This window comes from Dromaius novaehollandiae, chromosome 2 (genome assembly GCF_036370855.1).
Source record: "Dromaius novaehollandiae isolate bDroNov1 chromosome 2, bDroNov1.hap1, whole genome shotgun sequence".
NCBI classification, from domain to species: domain Eukaryota; kingdom Metazoa; phylum Chordata; class Aves; order Casuariiformes; family Dromaiidae; genus Dromaius; species Dromaius novaehollandiae.
In genome coordinates, this window is record NC_088099.1 from 87833710 (window position 1) to 87859025 (window position 25316).

The 25316-nt window shown below is 36.3% G+C and overlaps 1 long non-coding RNA gene across 6 annotated transcripts in view; it reads left to right on the plus strand.

Moving 5' to 3' along the window:
* Window positions 1-25316, plus strand: part of LOC112986648 (uncharacterized) — a 137746-nt gene that overhangs the window by 23153 nt on the left and 89277 nt on the right. For all 6 annotated transcript variants that reach the window (XR_010387766.1, XR_010387765.1, XR_010387767.1 and 3 more), the window contains 3 exons: window positions 160-231; window positions 18214-18285; window positions 20026-20157. This is a non-coding gene — a long non-coding RNA (uncharacterized LOC112986648). The remainder of the gene's footprint in view (window positions 1-159; window positions 232-18213; window positions 18286-20025; window positions 20158-25316) is intronic.

The window sequence follows — 25316 nt, forward strand, 5'->3', positions numbered from 1 at the left end:
GAGTTCTGTCTTCGGAAATTTCAGTACTCTGAACGAAGAATGAAAAAAATATTTTTACCTATTATGTAGAGAAATAAATGCTTCAGAAATTGCATTTGTTGTTAGCAACTTTCCTTATGAAAATCTGTTTTCTTTCTTACATGTGTCGCGGCCCAAAAGGAGTCGTTCAGGACGGCCTCCCTCCCCTTGGGACCAAGGACAAAGTTCGTGATGCCCTTGGACTGAATTAAGGTGAAACGACACCAGCCAACCAGTTTTATGATTTATTAACACAAAGATAAAGCATGTGGTCAAATAGGATCAACTAGCTAGACAAGTCCCGTGTCACATGTTTCAAACAGATTCAACAAAAGAGAGGGAAAAAGAGAGAAAAAGGGGAAAAGAGAGAGAGAGAAAAAGATATCACCATCCGTGGATCCAGCGGCGTCCCGTTGGTCCTCTTCCTTTGGGAGTCTCGGCGGTATGGGGGGCTCCCGTCTGGTGGTAGGTGGGTCCTCTTCACCCTGGGTGTAAGTTTTTGCGATGCGCATGCAGTAATTACAACTCGAGCAGGGTCCGACCCAAGGTCCCGCTGAAAGGCTTGGAGCCAAATCAAGGCAAATTAAATAAATAAACTGTAATGGCATGCGTGCAGTGGTTACAGCTCGAGTTGGGTGCCTCCGAAGAGGGACCCCGAACAAAGAGATCCCTGGGCAATTATAGCTTTTTTCAAATTAAATTTCCCACCCCCCACGTGGTAGTTCAGACCAATAGTAATTTTTTGTGTCTGGGGTCTCCTGCTCCTTATTGGGTCTCTTCGTTGTTCTTAGGCAGGCTGTTTCTTTTCTCCCTTATCTTTACTGTTGCAGTTTCTGCTGACAGGTGTGTCTTCATTCCTGGGGTCCCGCCATCATCTCTCAAGGTCCTGACAAAGAGGTGGTAACTCCAGCAATTAGCACTGTTTCAGCAGTGCACAGGAATGCAAATTGCTGGTAACTCCCTTATCGTTCCCGCCTGCACCAGCTCTGGGGCCCTTTCTCACTGAACTAGGGAGTGCGGCCTAAGGCTTCAGCAAATTTAGCTACTCATACTAAACAAGTTTCATAGAAGTTGTGCTAAAAACGGCAATAATTTACAGTCCAGGTCCCAAAGTCTCTGCCCGATCGTGGTCTGGTCCAGCACAGGCTCGGTGTGTCCTGGGTGGTCGCAGGGAGACCATTTCAGGGGTCACAGCAGCTCAGTCCTGTTTCTGCTGGGGACAGATGGCTTGTTGGGGGTTATGGTTTGCTTGCACTTTATGTACCAAGAAATGTTTAAGGCAAAAATTCACTCATCTGTCCGCCACAACATGAAATAACAATTAAAATAACTGTGACGTGAAAGTAGGTATTACTTAACTGACTTTTAAAATGCATTTTTATTATCTGAATTACCCATATCTCTAGACAGACAGAATAGCAGGGCAAATTAATCAAAGGAACAATTACATACATCTTCCTTTATTTTATTTAACTCTTTAGTGGAGCATAGAGAAGTATTTTGGAGAAGCGCTACAGACGGATTCCATATGCTGCATTTAAATCTGATTAAAAATCTTTTAAATAGCTAGCAGGTACTGTGAAAGAATATCACATAAATTTCTGATAATGAGTTAATGAATAAGTATTGACATTTAATTTTCTTTCTCTGCTTGCTCTACTGAAGTTTGCTTATCCTTGCTTCAGAGATTATCTCACCATTACATAAATAAAACCAGGTCATTAGCTCCCTAAATGACATTTTTTACAAGGAGTTATCTGGCCATAACCTTACCATTAAGGTTATATAACAATTTCACCAATAAAACAGTTTTCTTTTGGTAACTTAGAGTTTTGCCAAACTTTAATTTTTAGGGGAGTGAGTCTCTCTGTGAACTGTAAAGTATGAAGCTGACTGTCTCTGGGATATGTCATTGTTTTTCTTTCTGGTGCCATGAGAATATTCCCATTTTGTTACGTTACAAACTTCCAAATTAAAAAAAGCAAAAAGGGAAAACTTTCTCCAATATCATATCCTATTTTCCTAGTTAGTTTTTGAAATTCTCCCATGAAGCAGTGTGAAAACTTTTGCTGGAACTAAACCGTATTGCTGACTTAAGTATGACATGAATAGAGTTTTGCAGATGATTCGTTTGAAGAACGACTCTGCTCTGAAGGTGATCCTTTAAAGCTTCTCTGTGGGACTGGAGCTGTCATCTGCCACTCCTAGAAAGGATATTCCACTTTTTGGAACATCCTCCTGCATTCACTTTGGGGATCCTGTTTCTTGAGTCTCTGTCTTTAAAATGGAGATAATTTTAGAGAAAAAATATAGGAATAGACCTTAAGCTATCCAGTGTGTCTGTCCTCTGGACTTTCTGTATCTTTCATTAAAGATGATTGTTCAGACAACTTGTTCTATGATGTTATATTTTATGTATGCTAATATGATTTTGTTTAATATATTAATTCATGTTCAGTTTGAGTAATTCATTACAAACTCTGATCCTTTTTTCCAAAAATACTACTATTTCACTATTGCTAACTAAAGTTTGTGCTTTGCTCTTCTGCATCTCAGTTTAAACAGTTTTGTCATTCAAACAGTGCTGAATTCTGATCCTTCCTTTCAAAGCCCTTGAAGTTCCTCCATCTGCAAATGCAAAAGTTTTCTCTTCCTTTATCCTTTTCAGTAATATGTTGAATAGCAGGTACAAGACTTGGGCCTGCAAAACTTTACTGAATACAACCATCCAAGTTAACAAAGAACATTGATCAATGTTTTGAGTGTTTTCATAAACAGTTCTGTGCCCAACTTTTAAGTGGTTTCATCTAAAATGTGTTGTCCTAGAATTCATGTCAGAATGTCACAAGATAGTATCAAAATCTATGTCACAGTTGAAACATACTGCCTCTATTTCTCCCCAAGCTACAAACTCCTTTTTTTCCAGTATTTTCTTGGAATTTCATTTGTTAAGCTGACTTTTATAGTTTCTTGTGTCCTTTTTTTCCTTTTCTCTTTTCAGAGATTATTTAAATGTTTGTCTGTTTCCAGTCTCATCCCTTGTTGGTTCTCAAGCTTAATTGCTAACACCTCTGATATGGTATAAACTGGCAGAGTATTCTTTAGTAATTTTAATGGCTTCCAGCTGGTATGAGAAAATTTACCTAGGCAGTCTCTAAACTATTCTTCCAATTCTCTAGTTTGTTCTTACTGCTTTATTCCTGCCTGTTTCATCAATCATCTGTTCAGTATGTTTTGTGATTTAGATTCAGTCACAGATTGAAACTGATACAATAGGTAGTAACTTTAAATACATATCCTGTAATGAGTGAATCAGGCATATTACAGTGAAGCTCATGGCCACAGCTTCCCTAAATGGAAGATTTGATTTTGCAGGATTTTTAAGTCTTTACCCTTTGCACTTCTTTGGTCCTATCCCTCTGCTACTGCCCTTGCACAGATTGTACCAGCTTTGGACTGTACCATTTGAGCCACAGCTCAAATTTTCATGCTTCACACCATCATTTCTCTCCCCCTGAGGCCTGGAGGAAGGCACTTGTCTATCCTGCAGCATGGAATTGTCTGCTGCAGGATGCATATTTCTTAAGCTGATGTAAATTTGAGCCCATCTTTTCCCCTGGAGTTTAGATTCCTCCTCCTGCTGCTGCTTTGAAGATGGAAAATCTCAACAAGTCTAGACCAGCTCTGGAGAACTCATTTTTGACCACCACAGATGCTGGTGGTACCTCTTGGGATGAGCTCCTTTCTGCTGACTCTCTCTGGTGTAGATAGGTGCAAATCTAATTTTTGTATCTTTTGAGACTTAGTGGATGCTTGTAAGACCTTTTCATTCTGCTTATAGACTAATCTGCTTCCCTAGATCTTCCACATGGGGAAAAAAAGAGGATGGAATCAGTAATTCCCTGGAAAATAACTACTATCTATCCTTCATTTAGGGCAGTTACAAATTCAGCTGTACATCAGCTGAAGAAGTCTTTCAGCTGTGTTGCTGTTAATTTTTATTTATCTAATTAGTCTTTTTCATAGGTAAAAGAAAAAGATACTAAGTACTTCAAAAATTTTTAGCATCATTTGTTATCAGCTTTCTGTTCCAATTGAATAGTTGACGATGTCTTCGCTGGCTTTTCTCTTGCTACTTAGCAATTTTTTTACCCTATGTGTCTTTTGAGGAACATAAAATAATCTCATCTTGTAGGGTTATGTGAGGATGGATGTATTGTGAATGAAAAATTCTGATGTTATGCTGTGAAGACTATACAAGTATCCAAAAGGTATTTTAGCTTTTTTGTGTTCAGTGAAGTAATATACTTTAAAGAAGATTTGAAGATGCACATTGAATGTGGAAGATAAAAAGAAACATTATTGTACTCTCCATCCACTAAACAAGGCAGGAGTCCTGGAAAATAACTGGCATGTAATCAGGTAATAAAGAGTATAGCAAAATGTGTATGCACTGGGAACAACTTAAGGTCACATGAGCAAGCACATTAGTGACATTTCTGAACATGAGTGCTTGACTTTGAAGCATAGTATCCTTTCGATACAAGATCTTTAATATAATGGTTTTTGTAAGTTAGCCTACTAACACACTGTGGACTGTTCATTCAGATTTGAAATGACTTTGATACTGTAAATGCCAGACTGGCTCCTGTTTCCAGCATCCTTTTTGCCTTTGTTATAGCTTTTGATTTTAGTACAGATTAAACACAAGCCAATTAAATTGGAAAGGAAGTGAAGTGGAGTAATATCTCTCACATAAAGGGAAGCAGGAGATCACTGGGATGTTAAAATGGTAAATCTTGCAGTAGAAAGATTTTTTAGATATTAGAGATTAAAACAAGCTGATTTGTTCTGGAATTTTAATTCTGCAAATCCTTTCTATATAGTTGTTGTATGGTTATTCTGATATCTTCTGGAGAAAGCAAAGTTAACATTCCCTTAACTCAGACTGATTGTATTCTTTTATGTTGTAAGGAATATCCTGTCTTCCTATGCTTTTACAGATGGCAATGAATTTCCCAGTGCTTATCATTTGAAATAACTCTCAAATATGAATAGTAGTATTGTGAGTTTGTTTCTACCTAATAATCTTTAGTTCTGAAAGGGATAAAAAGAAATAGAAATAAGAAAACCGTTCAAATCACATTGTTGGATTCCATGCTTAAGAGAAGTTTAAAAATTGGCACAATATAGTCCAATATTTTTCTTGTAGTATTCTACTAAAAGTGCAATAAGAACTTGGAAGGGACTGTTTCTTAAATGTCCTTAAACGTACACATATTGTGATTGTCATAAAGAAATACTGAAAGAAACAAGGTTGCTCAGCTTAAGTTGTCCTTTTACTTTTTATATTTCTCGGTGGACTAATGTTGAATTAATAAATGTCCAATTGATAATGAGGCCAGAATTTTTTTTGCTCTTTATCAAAAAATAGATTTTTCATTATTTCTCTCTGACATATTTCTAACACGAAAATTGTCTCTAAGGGGTTTTTCCAAGTGGAGAAATGGAGATGGAGAAAAGTGAAGTAACCAGCTTTAATAAGTGAATATAAATGCCAGAAATAGAATGCATATCTCTTGATCCTCACTTTCACACCTTGTCCAACATATAAATGATTTCCACTGAGACACAGATGACTTCCCAAAGCGCTCATATGCCTCTGAAATGGGAACCAGATTGATACGAAGGCACAGAGGGTTCTGGTGCAGATGTTCTGTGGATATGAGGATACCTGTCAGGTTTTGGAGTGGGCTCCAGATTTTATTAATATTTAGTTTTTATATCATTTTTATTGCACTATAATTCTTTAATATTTCACAAAAAAATCCAGGAACAAACAATAGATATTGTCCTTGTTCACAGCTATGCATGTAAATGCATAGAAATTATAGATTTAACACCAAGCTGATGTGTAAGGATGATGTCCAAACATCAGCAGAAGGAAATCAAGGTAAATAAATAGTGTGGTAATGAAGGCAGTAAGACTGTAGTAATGCTTCCTTGCATTATAATTCTTTTCCACTAGTTGGACTGATTTGGGCAGAGGGGATACTTTCTCTACGTTCATTTTGATGTGGGGAGTGAGAAATCTCTTTTTCACTGATAAAAGCCAGTGATGGAGCAACCTTGGCCTGAAAGGGAAAGATTTTTTAGGTAAGAGAAAAAAATAAAGTTTCAGTTTGTGCCACTATTGAATATACTTGTTCATCTAGTTCTCTTAAGCTTTCTGTTCAATATTGTTATTTTGCGCTAATCATGGTATATACTTCTGACTTTTTTTTTTTTTTTTTAAAACTTTTGCTGTGCATGTACGCCAGCAGCACAGGGAAAATACCGTAATCACAATCACAGCAGCAAGACAACAAGGAAGTACTCAGCAGCAAGGTTTAGGAAGCTGCTTCAGTATTAGAGAGTTTGGAGCTAGTAACAAAGTTATCAACCAGATGTTGCATCATCACCAACGTAAGGTTTGAGGCTTTTGGGTGGCACATGGTACAAGACAAACTGGTAGCATTAATTGACAAGTTCAGTAGTAGGATGACCAGGCCCTGTTTTACGTTCAGTTACTGCCTTGTTCTGTTCAAAACCTAAACAAATATTTGCATTTGAATCCGAATCTTATGTCTCTTGTCCCAGGCATTGTGCTTTCGAATTTGCATATTTTAAACAGTATTGGTTCTCAATTAACAAGAACTATTAGTATTTCTTCAATAATAGAAGTAGTGGCAAACTTACTGAAACAAGAGAAGTAGGCTTCAATTAGTGATTTCCAAGGTGGCTCCAAATCACTGATTCATTGCCTTTTTTCTGTCATGTTTTTAAATACAAGTCCAAACAGGATAATGATAGGTTGCAGTAACTGGCACTAGAAGAAACTACAATCCCCATGCCTCTCTGCCGTTTAATAGTTAATATTGTTAAAGGTAAATGATATCCAAAGCTAAAAGAAATTGGAGTGGGTTTCGGGTCAAAATTCAGACACACAAAGTTGGATGTCTGAGCTCCCATAAGAGGCAATGGATGTATAATCAGCACAAGCAATGCAACTTAGTGGTATTCAGCTGTCACCTACTTGCTTGCATTTTTGCATGGCCTTTGTCTCAGATCTGTATCTTTTACTGCCTTAAATGTTCCAGGAATATCAAATTACTTGATCTTTAAAATAATTTGCCAAAATTTCTGAGATAACTCCAGTTTAGTTTGAGCCAGTATGTTTTTATGTGGGGCAGCTGGAGTTGTTTTTAATCAAGCCTGCAGTGCTTATGTCACATTCATAGGAGGAAGACTCTTTCAATGTGGGTCTTACGCAGAATGCTGGGCTTTTCTTCAAGCACAAAAGAAAATGTGCTTTACGGTAAATCCATCTGAATGCAGATGAAGAAAAGGCTAATAAATGAATTTTTCTCTGTTGATGAAACCATTAAAATTCAGAAAGATGTAAGCAAGATTTCCTAGAGAGACAGATGGACTCTCTAACCCTTCCTTTAAAAACAAAGAAAATCTCATGGGAGTATTAGGCTAAAAGATTTTGCTACTGTATGTAAAATTATACCATGTGTTTACTGGAACTGATACTATAAGAAAAGCTATGGAGATACTGTTAAGTTCAATTTCATTCCTCATCTGTTCTGGAGCCCTTTCTTAGTCTAAGCACTTTTTTGGGCCCAGCTGTTTATCTGCTATTATCAGAAAATGCAGCAGTCTTTTCAACACATCTTGATGTTGTGATGTATTCCTACTAATTATATTTGCTGTAGCACAAATCAGAGGGCAGGGGGCAGGTAGCTTCCATAGTTGCAAGGGCTGGGAAGGAGAACAAAAGTGTACAGGTGATTCGATAACTATTTTTCTCATTGCTCTCAGTATCTGTGCACTTAAAGCATTTGGGAAATTTCACTGAAAGTATCTGGGAAAGCTGTCAAGAAAAGCTTTCTGTAGCATGACTCCTGTTAATAGCATCTTCAGGGTAATATTGTGTCTATCATCCATCTTGAAACAGGTAGAGAAGACACTGTTTTAATTAGGAGACAACTTGTAAAGACCCTCTGAAATCTTACAGTAGTAATTTATATATTCTTTTTTTTTCTTTGTAATCTTGACAGTAGGCCTTTTTGCTAACTGCATTATGTTGTGTACACAACAGCTTTATCTGATACTCTGTTATATTTCTGGGGTTTTGTGAACTGTTGGAGTATACTGTAAATTATATTTCCTGAAATATTTTGAATTGTTATCTGAGCTATGATAGGAACATAAATGTGTGTGCAATCAGATGAGATACCTTGCAATTAAGGAGGACATAAGAATAAATCACTGGGGAGGAAAAAACTCTGCTGCAACTCTTAGTAACTCCAAATTGAAGCTATGGCACAGAATCAGGCAATAAATTCAAACACTTTATAAAACAGTAAAGCAGTAATTTCCTACTTATAAATGCATTGCTTTAACCTTCAAAAAGAATGCTCACATTTTTTTTCCCTCTTACACAAATTTTACTTGATATGAAGTATTTCAACACAGAGTGTAAACATTTCAGCAAAGATGAAGAAGCCAATGAATGATTCTCATGTTCATTTAGTGCCTGATTAAGAAACCAGAGAGGTCAAAAGAAAAAGCAGATGCAGTCTTCTGACTGTATAGTAGTAAAATAGCATCTACTTTAGGTATAAAAAACTGTACGCAAGTGCAGGAACTAGATTAATGTTGCATGTTAGGGTTTTGGAGATTTTTCTGTAAGGAGTAGTCATAGAATCTGTTATGATCTGGGAAAAGCTAGGCTATGTTCAAGTTACTGCAGTACTAGAATTACACAATTTATGTAGAAACAACAGAGAAAGTTGTACAGGAGCGTTGTTATCTAAAAAAGAAAAGTGTGAAAGTAAACCAACTATATACCCATAGTGCATTTTTTTTAATGGATTTAAAATCTGTACTTACATAGGAAGAAGACAGGATTGTTATTGAACTGATCAGGATCCTGTCAGTTATTAGAAAAGGTTATGGGAGATTAGGGAGGCTGTACAGATACAGACACAAATAGGCACTTTCAGTAACCTCCGTACAGAGTGGGTAAATGTTACCTCAGTGTGTGATGGGAAGGCTATATTTTTGGACAGCACAAAACACCTAACTAGAAAAGAGCCACTCTGTAACACTAGCCCTAACGTATTCTTTTTAGGAATGTAAAGGAAAAGATACCCTTCAAATGCTGATGTCATGTCTAAACAAAGGAAATAGAAAAGACACAAATTTAAAAAGGTGTACAATCACAGGGAGACCAAAAGAGAATTTGAAGAGAATGTTGTTACAGACATAAAAGTTAAAAATAGAGGAGCCTTCAAACACATCATAAACAGGTAAGTATGACCATGGTGCCAAAAGGGCATTTAAGATTAGACCATGGTAGAAAAGAAGTTATTTTTATTGTTATCTACCACAAACAATCTTAAAAGATTATCAGACCAGAGATATTTCTAAAATAGGTTGAAAGGTTCACATAGTTCTCAGGTATGAATATAAGAAGATTTTAAAACAAAATTATAAATAGTATTAAAACAGTAACATTAGATGGTACTTGCCAAAAATGGTGTTTGATTTTTATCAAAGGAGAAATTGATAAAAACTTCAATAATGAATACAGCTTTTTGACCAAATGTGTAATAATTGTGAAAAATCAGTGACTTGTAAAGCATAAATTGAGTATTGTCATTTGAAATCAATTAGATATGAATAATATTGCTTAATAATAGGTATATGAATTTTTCAATAAGTTTTTTCCACTGACCCTTCTACATGTCTCTTAGCCTATATCAACTTGTTTTCTTTAGAAGGGCATGTTGTCTCATGAATTAATAATATAATTAAAGATAGTTTAAAAAGACAATAAGAATAAATGGTGCCTTTTCAGAAGAGGTGTATTGTAACAGTAAATCACAAAAGAAATTGTGAAGTTCAATATATTCGTAAATGATCTGAAATTTACAGTTGAAACAATCTTGCAGAAATGGGTCATGATATCAAGTGACTGAATAAGCCAAATAACAGGTGAAATTCAGTTTTGTTAACTTTAAGTTACATGGATAAAAATTTTCTAACTTTGCTTGTGTCTTGATGGCGAGTATTACTTAGACAATAGATCTGGAAACTACAGTATACTATAGTCCTGAAACATTGCTGCTAGCAGTGACAAAAAGGCAAATAGAGCATTGGGAAAGTTTAGGAAAGAGTTGGATGACGAAACAAAAGCATATTGGGGCGGGGAAGAATGGTGGGATGCCCAGAAATTACCAGCTCTTCAGTTAGCTTTGCCATATATTAAAAGGATGAGCCATTTTTCTTTGACTGGCACTGGCAACAGGAGGAATGTTGACAAGCTACTGAAGAAAGCTTTATTTACAAGTAAAGCAAATCAACATATTTCAGGTTTACAAGCCACTTTTCTAGAGCCTTTACTTACGTAATTATTTAAAGTTAATAAAAATCATGTGATATTATACCGCAATGCATAAATGTAATAGCAGTGTCTAGGGAAGAAGCAATAGCTGCTGGAAGATGGACTGATCAAGAAAGTGATTTATTACAGATGCTGTGAATGGCCAAACTCTCTGCAAAATCCTTAGAAAATCCAGAAATATTAGTTTGGCACTCAAGTTGCTCATGCCTTGACAGCTTTGTATCTCTTTTGCATAGTAAGTCTGTCTCTTGTGAGGTATAAAAGTCTTTCTAATGCATGCATAATTATTTGGCGTGTTGGTTTTCTTTTGCTGTTGTTTATTTTAATAGGGGATTGCTTAAAAATGAAATACATTTGCTTTGTTGAGGTTTGCTTTGTTGGTGAAGTGAGTTGGCAGAGAATGGATTCTTAAAAATCAATCAAATATAAAAGCCTACGGCCACAAAAAACTGTTGAATTCGTTTGGTGACCAGGAAAGTTAAATTGTAGTTGAGAAGAAACAGCTTGAGAAGTTTGTATAAATTCTAAGGCAGCAGAAGTATTTCTGAACAAGTATATTAATCACTTCAGTTGAACTTCAGAATATTCTGCAATGTTACCTGCCATCATATAATACAAATGTTAGCATTTAATACACAAAGTTAATCTAAAAAATGTAGCTTAGCCAAGTCTCTCCAATAATAAGGAATTCAAGATGTAGTTTATTTTACATAAATTAAAAGGTTAAAATATTATAATAGTTCATAATAAATTATATTTATCTGAAATAGGAAACATTTTCCAAGCATGAAAAAATCATTTATTTATGGCAATTAATTAAGCAATTATGCAACTATGGCAAATAATTATGGCAATTTATATTCCTATGACCAAATTTATGTTCTGACACACTGGTATTATTCTCTTGATGAAGTCACATGAACTACTTAAACAACCAGTAGTAGAATTTTGCTCTTTTTCTCAAAAATGCAAAAAGCACAATAAAAGTTTCCTTGTCATATGAGTTTGAAATGCACTTAAAATCTAAAATCTCCTTTTTTCAGTCTCATCTGAGGAAAGACCACTGAGAGAAATTGAATTATGGTACTGGTTCTCATTGAAGTCCACAATTAAAAAATAAAAAAAGGAATGTTAATGCCTTGAAGTTAACTTTTGTCGAACTGTTGGGTTTCATAAAAATCGGATTTGAAGAGAACTTGAAGGGTTTTTTTCTTATATCGATTTTAATACACTTGGCTGAAATTGCAAGACTGCGTATTAGTGGCCTGTATTTTTGGCTGGTATACAGCCATAACAGAACATAATTAAATTAGGAAATACATGTACAGAAAACTGAAAAATAACCTACTTTCAATGAGAAAATTGATGTTTGAAAGTTTTATTTACTTTAATGGTACTGGCATAGATTTTCCTCAAATGGAACAGAACCACTCTTTTTTAAGTGGCAACACGGGAATTGGAGTTGGTTATGGAGAGCCACTGACCAAGCTAAGATGATACACCATATTTTGTGTTCCTTTTGTGAGTATTTTGGGACTGAAAAACTGACATCTATGGTTATTCGCTAAGAAGAATATTTGGAAATTCAGCAGAGGCTATTTCTGTGTAAGGTACGTGGAGTTATTTTTCTAGGGAGGAATAACCCCAGGAACCGGTATAGGCTGGGGGCTGACCTCCTGGAAAGCAGCTCTGCAACTAGCCAGCAATGTGCCCTTGTGGCCGAGAAGGCCAGCGGCATCCTGGGCTGCATCAGGAAGAGCGTTGCCAGCAAGTCGAGGGAGGTGATCCTGCCCCTCTGCTCAGCCCTGGTGAGTCCCCAGTTGGAGGGCTGTGTTCCGTTCTGGGCTTGCCAATACAAGAGAGGCATGGAGCTACTGGAGCAAGTCCGGTGGAGGGCTACTGAGCTGATTAAGGGACTGGAGCATCTGTAACAGAAGGAGAGGCTGAGAGAGCTGGGACTGTTTAGCCTGGAGAAGCCTGAGGAGGGACCTTATCAATGCGTTTAAATATCTGAAGGGAGAGTATAAAGAGGATAGGGCCATACTCTTTTCAGTGGTGCCCAGTAACAGGATGGGCAATGACGGGTACAAACTGAAGCTCCATCTGAACATAAGGAAAAACTTTTTAACTATAAGGGTGGCTGAACAGGTTGCCCATAGAGGTTGTGGAGTCTCCATCCTTGGAAATATTCAAAAGCTGTATGGACAGGGCCCTATGTAACCTGCTCTAGGTGACCCTGCTTGAGCAGGGGTGTTGGACTGGATGACCTTAAGGTCCCTTCTAACCTCAATCGTTCTGTGGTTCTGAGAGGCTCAATGAGTTGGTTTTATTCCAATTTATATGTACACAGAAAAGTGTGGTAATAATTACACTGTGTGTAGCTTATCCTTTCCCATTTACAGCAATCATTAATATTGTTTATAATTAAAAAAAAATTATTCTCATCTCTTTCACATCATATAAATAGAATAGACTGCTATTATGAGTAGATGTAACAAAGTATGTAACATCTTGGGAATGTGGATATCATTCCTTTGCACTGTCTGTGTGCAGTATTGCATTTCTTATGAAAACAGCAAGATGAATTATAAACCTGTGGTTTTTTTTTAACATTTGTATGCACTTTTTTTTCACAAAACAAAATTACATATTGGGGTCTAAAGAATGGAAGAAAGGACAGTTGGAGGAAAAAAATGAATTAGAGGACAGTCAAAAGAAAAAGCTGTGTAGGAGGTTGCTTCAGTCTGGTTGCTAAAATACCGTAGGGAATCTCTGTGGTAAGGAAGGAAAAGGAGGTAACAGTTACTGGAAATGGATTAAATGTGATGGTGAATAATGTCAGACTCCCGAGTCTTCAGTATTTCACTCTGAAGAATCTTTACAGCTGTTGCTGCTGTTTTTCCTATGGAAGACAGCTACTGCCTTGAAAGGGAGGGAAAGAGGGAATTTTGTGGGTCAAGTATGGAGATTATTTTTGTAGTGAATATTTGGCTTTCTTATGGAAAGAGTGCTTTGGCTACTGGTCCATGTGGTATAGCAGTTCCACTGTATAGATGTTACCAGTCAGATATATCAATACAGTTTCCATGTTACTAATGATTCCTAAGTTGCATTACTCACACAGGTGTATTGTAGCTACATATGCTGCCTAATTGCCTATAGCAGCATCACTGTCAGGCTACTGTCAAATTGCTTGCTTTGTATGAATAAGATTTTATTGTACATGTCAGACCTTTCAAAATCCATCTTAGAACTAAGAAAAACAATGAAAGAATGTTATTCAACTTTTAGGTAAAAGATACATGACATACAAGTAGGAACTAAGATTCTAGAAAACAGAAAATAATATTTCTAACCTATATAAGTAAAAGTGTAGCTGATACACACACATCTCAGATTGTACAATGCCTGTTCGAAAAGAGTAATTTAAAGAAAATTAGAACAAGTTGTTTTGGAAGTCACTATACCCTTATTTTTAGTGATAAGACTATCCCAATTAGAATAAGCATATTCCTAAGGGTTCTAATAATGTGCAGGTTATTCCATCCTAAAGGTTCTAATCTTCATGAATCAGATAGAATAAATTGATGAGCAAATCTCATGACTCCCTTCGAATGGAGAATGAAAAAAATACGCACAATGACTAAATGATGGGGTGTTATATCTTGTGAAATGTGGAAGTTTAATACAGCCATAAATTTAATATTATGGTTGTATGGCTAGTATTGGATGGTTAGTATTGGATGGATGTAGTGGTAGGCTTTGTGAATGGCCTAAGTTTTCTTTGTTGTAGGACCTTGTATCATTTTAGATTGTTATTATTGAATAGTCTCTAGTCTGATATTGTATTAGTTTAAGCATTTTTTTTCAGGGATATATGCTATAACTCCCCTATTATTACGCTGAAAGAATTTAATGATTCTCAGAAATTACAGATGGCATTAGTACAGATTTCTTTTAATTGAATAAAGGCTGGTTTGAGCATACTGTTCCTGTTCTACCTGGAGTCAGCCTGCAGTTCAGGCTGTAGGAGGTAATGAGATGAGCAGCAGGAGGGTGGTACTTCCACTGGAAGAACAGTGGTGTCTCAGAGCTCCTTGATCTCTCCATCCTCTCTCTGTTTACTGGTGGGACCAATTCATGAAGGATTTAGGAGGTATTTGAAGGAGCTTTGATTTTAACTTATTTAATACTTTTTAGATAAACAGCTGAAAATAAGACAACTCTGCAGACTGGATTCTTACACTGCAGTGTGACACCATTGAATATAAGCACATTCAAGAATAGCAGTGGCAGTCTTCTCTCTGTTCCTTCTATAAAATAGAAAGTTCTGTTGTACAACTCCATATTCTTCTTTTTATTTCTTTGCTGGTACTTTTGAGATGATGATAGATAAGCTTGTAGATGATACTTTCCAGTATAAACTATTCTATTTGAAAAAGTTTTAAAAGTCATTTTTAAAAAAATCTACATTAGTCCCATGAGCAGAAAGAGAAAGGAAAGTATTTTAAGCTGTCTGTTCCAATTTCTGTTGTGCTTTTAAAGTGAATACCATGGATTTGGAGAGAATTTCCTCATGAAAGGCCAAGCCTTTTTCATAAACTTTGATTCTGCTTTGCTTTATTGACCCTGATTCCTAGGATGCAATTTAGTGTGTCATATGCTCTTTGAGATGATTTAGGTGTAACCTCAGTTTTACATAAAAATGGATGTGTTGTGCCAGATGGAATAATGGAATTCCAGATGCTTAAAATAATATTCAAGAACTTTTGGAAAAAGAACCTGATGAAAGCAACAGATTGTAGTGAAATGCAGACTATAGTGATTAACTTGATAGCCATTTAAAAATAACTTTTGGATGTTCTCCGCAAGGTGTTCAACAGATGTTTAACCCAGCGAGATAATCCACGTTCCTCTGTAGTAGTTAGCACTGAAGAAGAGTGAAGTCTCCATCCCTCTGTTAAGATTGTTACTCAATATACCCTCGCCGAGTAGTGACATTCTGAAATAAAACTGATTATTCTGGCTGATGAACGCTGGGAAGGCCTAACACAAGCCTGTGTGAAAGTTTTGTGAGTGTGGCTGGGGTTGTATTTGTTTGTTTAATTCTCCCAGTGTGTTGTGTGCTGCGTTTTGTTGAAAGGAGCATAGCTATATATGGGTAGGGGGATATGTTTACCTGGGCCTGACTGCTGTATTCTGGGTCAGTCTGGAGCCTCGAGATGGGGGGAGATTGCTGGATCGTTCTCAAGGAAAGCAAATGCTCTGGTGACAGAGGAGGTCAGCGACACAGTAAGCAGCCAAGCTGCAGCATTAGCGCAGACTAAGAGACAACAACAACAACAACAAGACTTGAACAGATAAATTTGAAGCTGAACTCTAATTCTAATCTCACATTAAACCTGCACTGCAAACTCCAGGTTTTTGCAAGAACCAAATGTTAAAGCAGGTATTTTCTGGTAAACCTGAGATTTAGATTCAGATGGAAGTTTTCTCCTCAGTCAGTTTCTTTGAATTGGAGGTTTAGGTTTAGCCTGTATTAGGGTAATTGCAATGGCCTAAATGAAACAACTTCTGGCTTAAGGAGCATTTTAGGCCACACACATTGGCACTCATCTGTCTTGCGAGGAAGAGAAATTACATTTCAGGAAAACGTGTGCATGACCTAGAATAGAAAAACTTATAAAGACTTCTGACTTGTGGATATACAAAAGGGGTTTATGTGGCTCAAAGTAGTATATTTGAAATTAAGACTGATTTTTAGCAACTTAGGTACTTTATTAACCCAAAGACAAAAATGGAACCTTAAAAACCTGGAGTCCTTATGTGCTAGACCTGAGTACATTCACAAAAGCTATGCAGCCAATGAGGGGAGGGTTATTTTTCAGTTTGGATATGCCAAATAAGAGTTTTGATGTACAAGCGGTCAGCTAGTTAACTCTTCCAAACACTTTGCCAACAGCATAAACTTAATAAAAAGCAGCACACTACTGTGCTATTTCTTGCTCAGATTATAGTATACAGGTATAAAACTTTCATGGTTCAGCATAGATGTGTTTCTTGAAAGTGCTACGAGAATTGCGATTCTGTCAAAGAGTCATAATTCTATTCCTGAGCAGTTGCCTATTTTAAAGATTCCTTGTTAATGAGTTCTAATACAAAGGATACTTGTAAGGATAGCGCCCCCCCCCCCCCCCCAAGCCATGTGTTTATTTTATAGACTGTAGAAAAACAAAGCTAAAGATTAGAGATACAAATTTACAAGCGTGCACTGAAAGTGAAAAGGGTGCCTGTAACCTAAAGCCAGTCTGGGGAACTGAGCCGCTTGACATCTGGTTAGTAGGGCTGATCAAATGTACAGGTAAGGTAATATTTGTTCAAATGCAAATTGGTGTTCAGCTCTGCCCCGTTACAATTTGATTAAAAATGGTGATTGTAAGAATGTATTCCTGATCTCCAAATTCCTTGCTGTGTAGCTAATCATATGTAATGGTGCTGATATTCAAATGTAATATGGATTTGTACTGAGATTTTATAAGAGCCAAAGGTTTGCTGGGAGATGATAGAAATGAAAAGAAAAACAGACTGTCTTTAAGTAGCCTCTCTTTAAGTTTTTCAAACAACTGTGTAAGATGTAGAATAAATGAAGAAAATAGCAGAATATTCAAAATTAAAGATGAAAGTATTGAAAAAACAGCTTCTTGGGCAAAATTCCTCATATCTTCATTTATTTCCATAGATCTCAGCCTTTGTGCATATTCTCTGAAGATCTCCATCCTTAGAGAATAATATTGTAAAAGATTCAGCAAATTGCATTTGTGTAAAGCAAAATTAAGAAACATAGAGAATAGGAGTGAATTCTGTACGGAATGAAAGTGTACTTTGGAGATAACTTTGTATTTACATAAGAAATATAGCATTCAAATTTTAGTTGCTGATGTATTTTACAGGAAATTCATGCCTAGTTTCTTGTCTTCTGTTATTCCAGCACTGTTGCTTTCATTTTTTTTTAGCAAATAGATAGATTTACTTCCTCCAAATAAGATAGCATATATTTTTCCCTGATAAATATCATTGTTGCTTTATTTCTGTATTTCTACTTTTATTTTAGTTCCTTAAGTATATCTTCTTTGACAATGTGCACAGCTTGTTCATATGTTCAGAATTCTTTAAGTGTATTTGATGTGCATATGCTGAGACTTCCATGGGAGAATATGAAATACAGAGCAGACACTACCCTTTCCCTGCCATAGCAACAAAATAGAGATAGGGTAACAGAAGTTGCAGTGCTTAATTTATATTTCATTGTTTGCTCTTGGATGTTCCTGATCCTGATCTTTCATTTTCCCTTTCCTTCCTAACTGGGAAGTAAAATGATATCCAGCTCCAGCTAGTCTTCTGTTTATCGCTACCTGGAGTATGATGAAAAATGACACTCTCGTTAGTTATCACCTCAGCCAGAATAATGACCGCCCTTTAGGTAGTTGCAGCAGAGCTGCTATATAGATCTCATTCAGTAAGGGCAGCCTGATCCTGAAAAGTTGTGAAAAGCTCATACCCAAAGTGATTTTTTGTTTATAAATTCTGCTGAGGCAAACAGGTTAATTTTGGGGATTCTTCTCCAAATCAGTTGCATGTAAGAGGGAAGCTAAATACTGTGGTCATAATCAGAGCTGTCTGGTGCTTCTCTGACATTACTATCTCTCTTAAGAATTCCTGGTATCTTTTTCTGTTCATAGGTGGGCTTGTATACACTCAGGAAAAAAAAGCATGAAGATTTATAGGATGCATGAGCAGCCCTACTGAATAAGGTTTGAAAGTTCATACATGTAAGATGCATGTATATCTACACTAGAATCCACGATTGCTGCTTCTTGAAGTCACTGCAGCATGACTGTTTTCACCTATTCCAGCATTTTAGTTACTCCACCATTAGTGGTAATTCCTTCAAACTAGAGGAGCCTGCAGATTTTGGTAAAAGGTTGTTACATTTTTTCCTGTGCTTTAAGAGGTTACAGAAAAATAGATTTGACAATGATCTCAGTTCTTCTTTTCCAGACATCAGTTTGTTGTTGCAAACTTCCCTGGTTTGATTTACTACTGTAGTTCGTGTATTGTTTCTGTGTCCCTGACATTTATAATTTACAGTCCTTCAGCAAGTTAGCAAATCTCATGACAATATCATATCCCAGTCAGTTTGAATTAATTCATTAATTAAAGAATCCATACAAACTTGATTCCTTTTCAACAGTTGTCAGTGGTAGGGTTTGCTGCCAGCTAACCTTGATTAGTTAAAAAAAAAAAAGCCGAACAGATAATGGCTGGCTGAGCAGAATTGCTTTGCTTAAGGGTTGCAGTTGATCTTACAGCTAATAATATGATTGTGCTGCCATTAGCTCTGATATGATGTTCAGATTGCTTTTCCTCAATGTGGGGAGGAAAAAAAAGACATCAGGGATTTGACTATATAGGCTGTTACTCATTACGCAGGTAATGGCACTGATTCTTGTGAATTAAGTATTCAGGTTCTGGTTTTGGATTCATACAATGTGATCTTTCATGATAGATGGACAAATCAAGCATGCTGAAGGCTCCAGACTGTCATAACAGGAACAAATCCCAAAATAGCTGGGAAAAATATGGCTTTGATTTAGCTGAAGAAAATAACCAAATCCCAAGGCCTGTGTGTCTCTGAATATTCTGAGTGTTTAAGATTTTGATTAACTTTATATTTTTATTTGCCAATTAGTAATTTTCTTTGCATTGGGAAAGTCTGTTCTCATGCTTTCCTTCCCTTTATGATATTGTTTTTTCCAGTCAAAGAGTTAGGATGTTAAATTATTCAAGAATGAAAACATATTCTCCAGACATATATTATTCCAGAGAGCTTGTAATTCCATATACATGCAGGGCTGACTTCTACTCATGGTAAATTAGTATAATTTTGGAGTGGCTTAATAAGAGTAAATGATAATCAGATAGGAAGCTGCAGAATTTTTAAGTAGAATTGAGTTGTTCCCCCCCACCTCCAACCTATCAACCCCACCCTGTACTAAAATAGGTGAATGCATATTATAGGGAGAGGGTTCTTTTTATCCCATAGTAGTTTTACCTTGTGCAAAAGCTGCCCGTTAGATCTTTGTATAATTATGTGGTGTGCGCTAGCACCATCTTAGACCCAGACACTGTGCTGTGGACTTTGATTCATAGCTCATTGCTTTTAAATAAAAGCCCTGGAAAGCAAACTGGATCATCTGACTTTGCTATGACTTGTAGATTGCCATCACTTTAAAAAAAATAATGTAGCAAGAAAAAAATTGATATATGAAAGAATATTTCAACTCTAGCTCCGAGATGAAGAAAGTGCAACTCAAATTTAGTCACCACCTGTATATTAATTAGTTTTTGCTTTATAAAACACTTTCTTTAACTCATACTGTATCCTTTTTGTCCTGCCCTTTACACAGAATTGAACGTTAACAAACACAAATGTTTCTGCAGTATTATTTTGTTGTCTTTCTCTGCCTAAACAAGATCATATGTTCCTCTAGGCACAGCCTGCAGCCAGCAGGGTGATTTCAGCTATTCAGCAGACCAGCTCTTGCCCACCCTGTGTTGAAACATTCCCATGTTTAACAGCAACTGAAGACACATTTTGATTAATTGGACCTTAAGACCTTAAGGTATGAGTGTTTTCTGCTAATGTATATTTTATGCTCTTCTTATCTGTATTTGTCCACATTGAATTCTGATGTTATTCTGAAGTTAATTCTGAAATGAACTTTGGTTCTCAGAATAGGTTCGTAATCGTACAGTTAGCTTATATGCAAATTATAAACTAAATGCAGTATTCTGGCTAATATCTCCAGACTTTGCTTCCTTAATAATCTCACCTGAATTTAAAGGAGACTCTGAGTTTTGGCTCACACAGAGGGAAAGGGCACTTATTTTATGTTCAAGGTCAAACTCTTTTTCCTCTTGAAATAATTCCAGATGAGAATAAAACAAACAAAAAAGGGTCTTGTATTGAAGGTAACGTAACTAGCCAAGGTGATCCATCCCCCTGAGGCTGAGGCCTGTAACATACAGTTCCCATCCCCATTCAGGCTCAGGGAACTGAAGCCATATCTTGCAATGACTGCCACTTTTGAATACAGTATTCTGCATTGATAAATGCTATCATGTAAAAATGCTATCATGTAAAATTAGAACGATCTGAAGTTTAATTTAGCCTTACAAGCTGTATCTGTCTGCCTGCTGGAGAACAAGTACTTTTAAATCACCTTTATGAGAGAAGTCACCTAGATCTTTCACACTATTGCAGAATTTTATAATGATTTTTTCCAATCTAATAAATTTTCAGATTGTTAATATATTTATATTAAAAAAAAATCCACACATGCGTGCAACCCCCCTTCCCCCCCCCCCCCCCCCCCCCCCCCTGAAATCAGGCATTTTTATGGCATCATTCTCTTTGTGTAAAATATTTGCTGTGATGGTTGGGAGTGGCATGACTGAGATCTGGCAAATATGTCCATTTTTCACAAGAGAAAGCAAGATGTGAAACAATGATAACTGAAGTTACGTTTCCAAGCAAAATGTTCTATAACTGGTCACTAAACAATACTTTTTATCCAAACTGTAAGTCAGTTTTGCTACTGGCTGTTTCTACCAGGTGATCTTCACTGGGCAAAGAAATTTCACAGCTAACTTATCTGCAACAGACGGAGCAGCAGGTGCAGGTATTGTAATAATAAAGTACCTGTATAGACTCTATTCTTTTTGGAAGAACAGGCTATATATTAATGCTGTCATGGTTTCAGGACTGAATAGGACAGCAATAGCTACAGTAGATCTGCATGAATCAGATACACCTTTTGGCAATGTACAGAATAGATATTTGAAAACTTGGTATGAAATTCAGAAATATACCATTAAGTAGTTTGAGTTTATCACTGACCAGGAGACATTGAAATAGCATGTTTCAATTAGAAAGTGCTATTCTTGACTCTAATTTGTGGTTGATTCTAAAGACAATTACTCAGTTATGATAATTAATACATCATAACTTATGTAAGCAGTACAAATATATTTTAATTGCATTTTTGTTTTGTTTTATGTATTAGCAGTAAGGTAATACTACACTATATGTACGTGTACGTATATGTGTAGAGGGAGTAGTTGACACCTAGCACCGTTATAAGCTTGGAGAATGTTTTGATACATTTAACAAGGAAGTATACACCAATGTTAATCTTTCCATACTGGCTAAATCTAGTTATTTCATTAGGAAAGATTTTAGATATGTAGAAACATCGATTTTCTATGTCAGGTGAAATCCAGATACTGATGTAGCCAATGAAAAAAGCCCTCAGTAGTGGATGCTGTAAGTAATCTTGCATATCTGTCAGATAAAGACAAGCTTTTTTTTTTCAGCTACTTCTGCTTCTTTGTATTGGATATGGAGTTTTAATTCTCACTGTTGTCTAAAGAAAATACAAGCATCCATAAAAAGCAATTTTATTTCACTAGGCTTGGTCAGATATCTGTTGTCATATTTATTTGCATAAAGATGGTAGCATTTGCCCTTTATTGGTTTCAACTTTCTTCAACTGAGACTTTTTTATTTAATTTTCAGTAACCCTCTTTTCATCCTAGATGAATGTATACTGTTTAGACTGTGATAAACACCAGTTCATTTTTTACCCAAGCTATGCTCTGGTGATGCACAAGACAGGAGCATGATCTTGTCTTTTGTCTTCAAGTCTCATTTTTCTTACGTTTGTTCAATCTACTGTGCTCTGCCACCACCATTTTGCTGGTTTCCTTTTGTATCCCTGGGAGCAAAACTTCGTTTCCAAAGTTATCATAGAAAAGAACTTATGAAGCACATTATTACACTGAATTTTAAAAAGGAAGAGAAGATGAGAAGAATGGTGAACAGGAATGTTTTGGGGGTGGGTGGGGGCAGTTTGTGCCCTAGCAATGACAAGTGAGCAAGGTAAACACAGCTCCGGAACTTGATTTGAACCAAGAAAGTAAGTGGTTGTTATGTGAACGATGTGAATAAATAGGAGCATCCAGGCTATTACTAGCAATTTTTTTTTCCAGTTAGAGGGTGTTTAAGCTCAGTGAGAATGAAAATTAAGCATGTGGGTTCTGGAATTGTGTCTTTTATCTACTTCTTGGGAGACTGGGGCAGAAAGCTCTGTGCTGTTTGTAGCAATATCTGAGGGTGACAAAGACTGGAGCCGAAGCTACAAACAGCTTTAAAGATGATAAACCATTTTCAGGTCCACTTTGAGGATAACCAGAAGGAAGGGCTGTTACAGATACTTAATCTTGAATAAATTCCTTGTTTGAGCCAAACGATTTATAAAGGAACATAAGACAGAAACTGTAGTAAATGAAACTAGAGAAGCAATGAAGACCACCTTTTCTGACTGTGTGCACACCATCATGGTGGGTGTTATTCTTATGTAGGACACAGTTAACAACCATTTTTTCACTGGAAGACGACTCATGATTGTTTCCCTTTCCCTCCCTTCTGCAAAATAAGGGATTAATTTAGGAATTTTAAATTGGACTTACTGCATTTGCTACATTTTGAGATGCAAATGTGAATTTTCCCATTAGATTTAAAGAGCTTAGTAAATATCTTGATCGCTGCACATATGTCTGTGTTTCACACCTTTGGAAGCTCCTGGCTAACCACTTTTAGCTGTACTAGGCACTGCTCATCTGTTATGACCAGTAATGTTCCTTAGTTCCTGCTGTATTTTACTTGATTCCGAGTCATCTCTCTCACTTCATTATCTGTTCTCTCAGAACCACAGTTGCTCACCCATAACTAATGCAATTGTATGTTACCAGTTTGAAGATCTATCATTTGCAGTATATGATTATATTTTTAATCATAGTCCCAATAGTATCAGTGTTTAGCTTTTTATGTTGTTTTCATTTGTGAAAGAATGCTGTATTATGGTTTTTTGTTCATGGCAGAAAGAAAACTTCTGCTCAGTTAATATTCTCCATGATGTGTGAACTGTACCTGTTGTTCCATAACTAGCAGGTAGTTTGTTTTATCACAACACATTACCATAAGTGTCTCAAAGATAAGAAAGAAGAAAAGTTGTTTGAGATTTTGACTTACTGCTCTGGGATGAGGAAAATCATAAGCTATTTCAAAGTTATTTACTGCACTGTTGCTTATTTTCATTTTCTGTTGCTTCTTAGTAGTTTTTGTCAGCAGCATTTTATGTATCACTTCATGCGCACACAGCTTTGTAAAGACACTGATTAGTTAAAGCATATGTCTAGTCGTAACTCTCTTGTCATGTTTGTGGGGTAAAAAAAAAAAAAGAAAAACGTACTCTCACATGTGACTAGGAGTTTTAGTACTTAATCTGTTTATGTATAAATGAAGCAACTTGTGTAATTGTACAGCTATGAAAAAACTTCTGGTTTCAAATTTCCATTGATTTGAGCAGTGCTGGGAGGTTTTAACATTACTCTTGAGAGATATCCAGCAGTTGCATCTCTGGCCTCTCAGTATCAAAATTTTAGTATTAGGCTGTTTGAAATGAGGAAAAGGGGAAATAAACATGACAGAGGATAGAAAGTCTTGGTATGCAACTAGGCTCATATATGTGCAACCTGGTATAAATCCAGAACATGGGTGGGAAATGTACACCGGTATAATTGTTTGCAGTTTTGCGACCTCCTATGGCATAGTAGCACATGTAGCCCAAGAAAGTATTATCTGTAGAACAAATACCATGTCAGAGCCATTAAAAGAGATGATCAGATTGAGACGTCTGATTCTTTCAACAGAAAATGAAATCTTTCAGCATGTGTAAAGTGACGGCTTACCTTCTTAATATGCCTTTATAGGAGATCTTTTATTTGGAGAAAGGAAAGTGTTATATATATAATCAGTATACAGTAAGGATTAAAAAAATGTAGTGCAACAATTACTGAATCATAAAAAATATAAATGAAAGGAAGTGTTGAGCATAGGAACTCTTGAGCGCAGAGCACCTAGAAGAGCTGATTACTGATGCAAAATATCTTTTAAAGGAACGATTGCTAAACTGAGATCCCGGAAGTGACGAATTGTATGGAAACTGTTAGGAATAGCCTCTTTAAAAGAAACTACAAGTGAGATCTTCACAGTGACTTAAATAGTATGGAAGATAAATGTGCATGAATTTTGTCTCTGTAGAAAGACCAGATAAACACCTTTTAACCCCTAATAGCTATTTTCTTATAATCTGCATTTTGAGTGTTTTGTCTGGTGTTTTGCTTTGTGTTTTTTAAGTTCTATAGCCTTTGGAATGACAGTATTGCTGAAAGAGGAAAAAATAATGACTTTAAGACCTGGCAGTTTCATTTGAGTCAAATGCAGCAGAACTTGAATGGGGTGAGCCAATGGTATTGGCTATAATGAAAAGCTTTCTTACAATCTCCAATCCCCTTGTGAAAATTACTGTATTTTTGAATCTTCAGTTCCAGTATACTTGTTAAGCCTATGATTATGGGAATATAGCCATGAATAATCCACTTAAGAATTGTCTAGGGCTGAAGTATGTGGTCTGTATTAAGTAGCCTGCATCATCTTGAAATAGTTATGACTACCTAATGCCCTCCTTTTAACTGAACTCTTTTCAAAGCAGAAATGTAGCCAGTGTGCAGAGGCTATAGAATACCTAGAATACAGAGGCTATTTGAAGTGAAGCTGTGCAGCTGATCTTAAATTTTGCATGGCTTATTCCTTCTGTCAGCTCTTCTGGTATGTCCATCCTACATAGTGTTTTGATCACCAGGCAGATAAAACAAATAT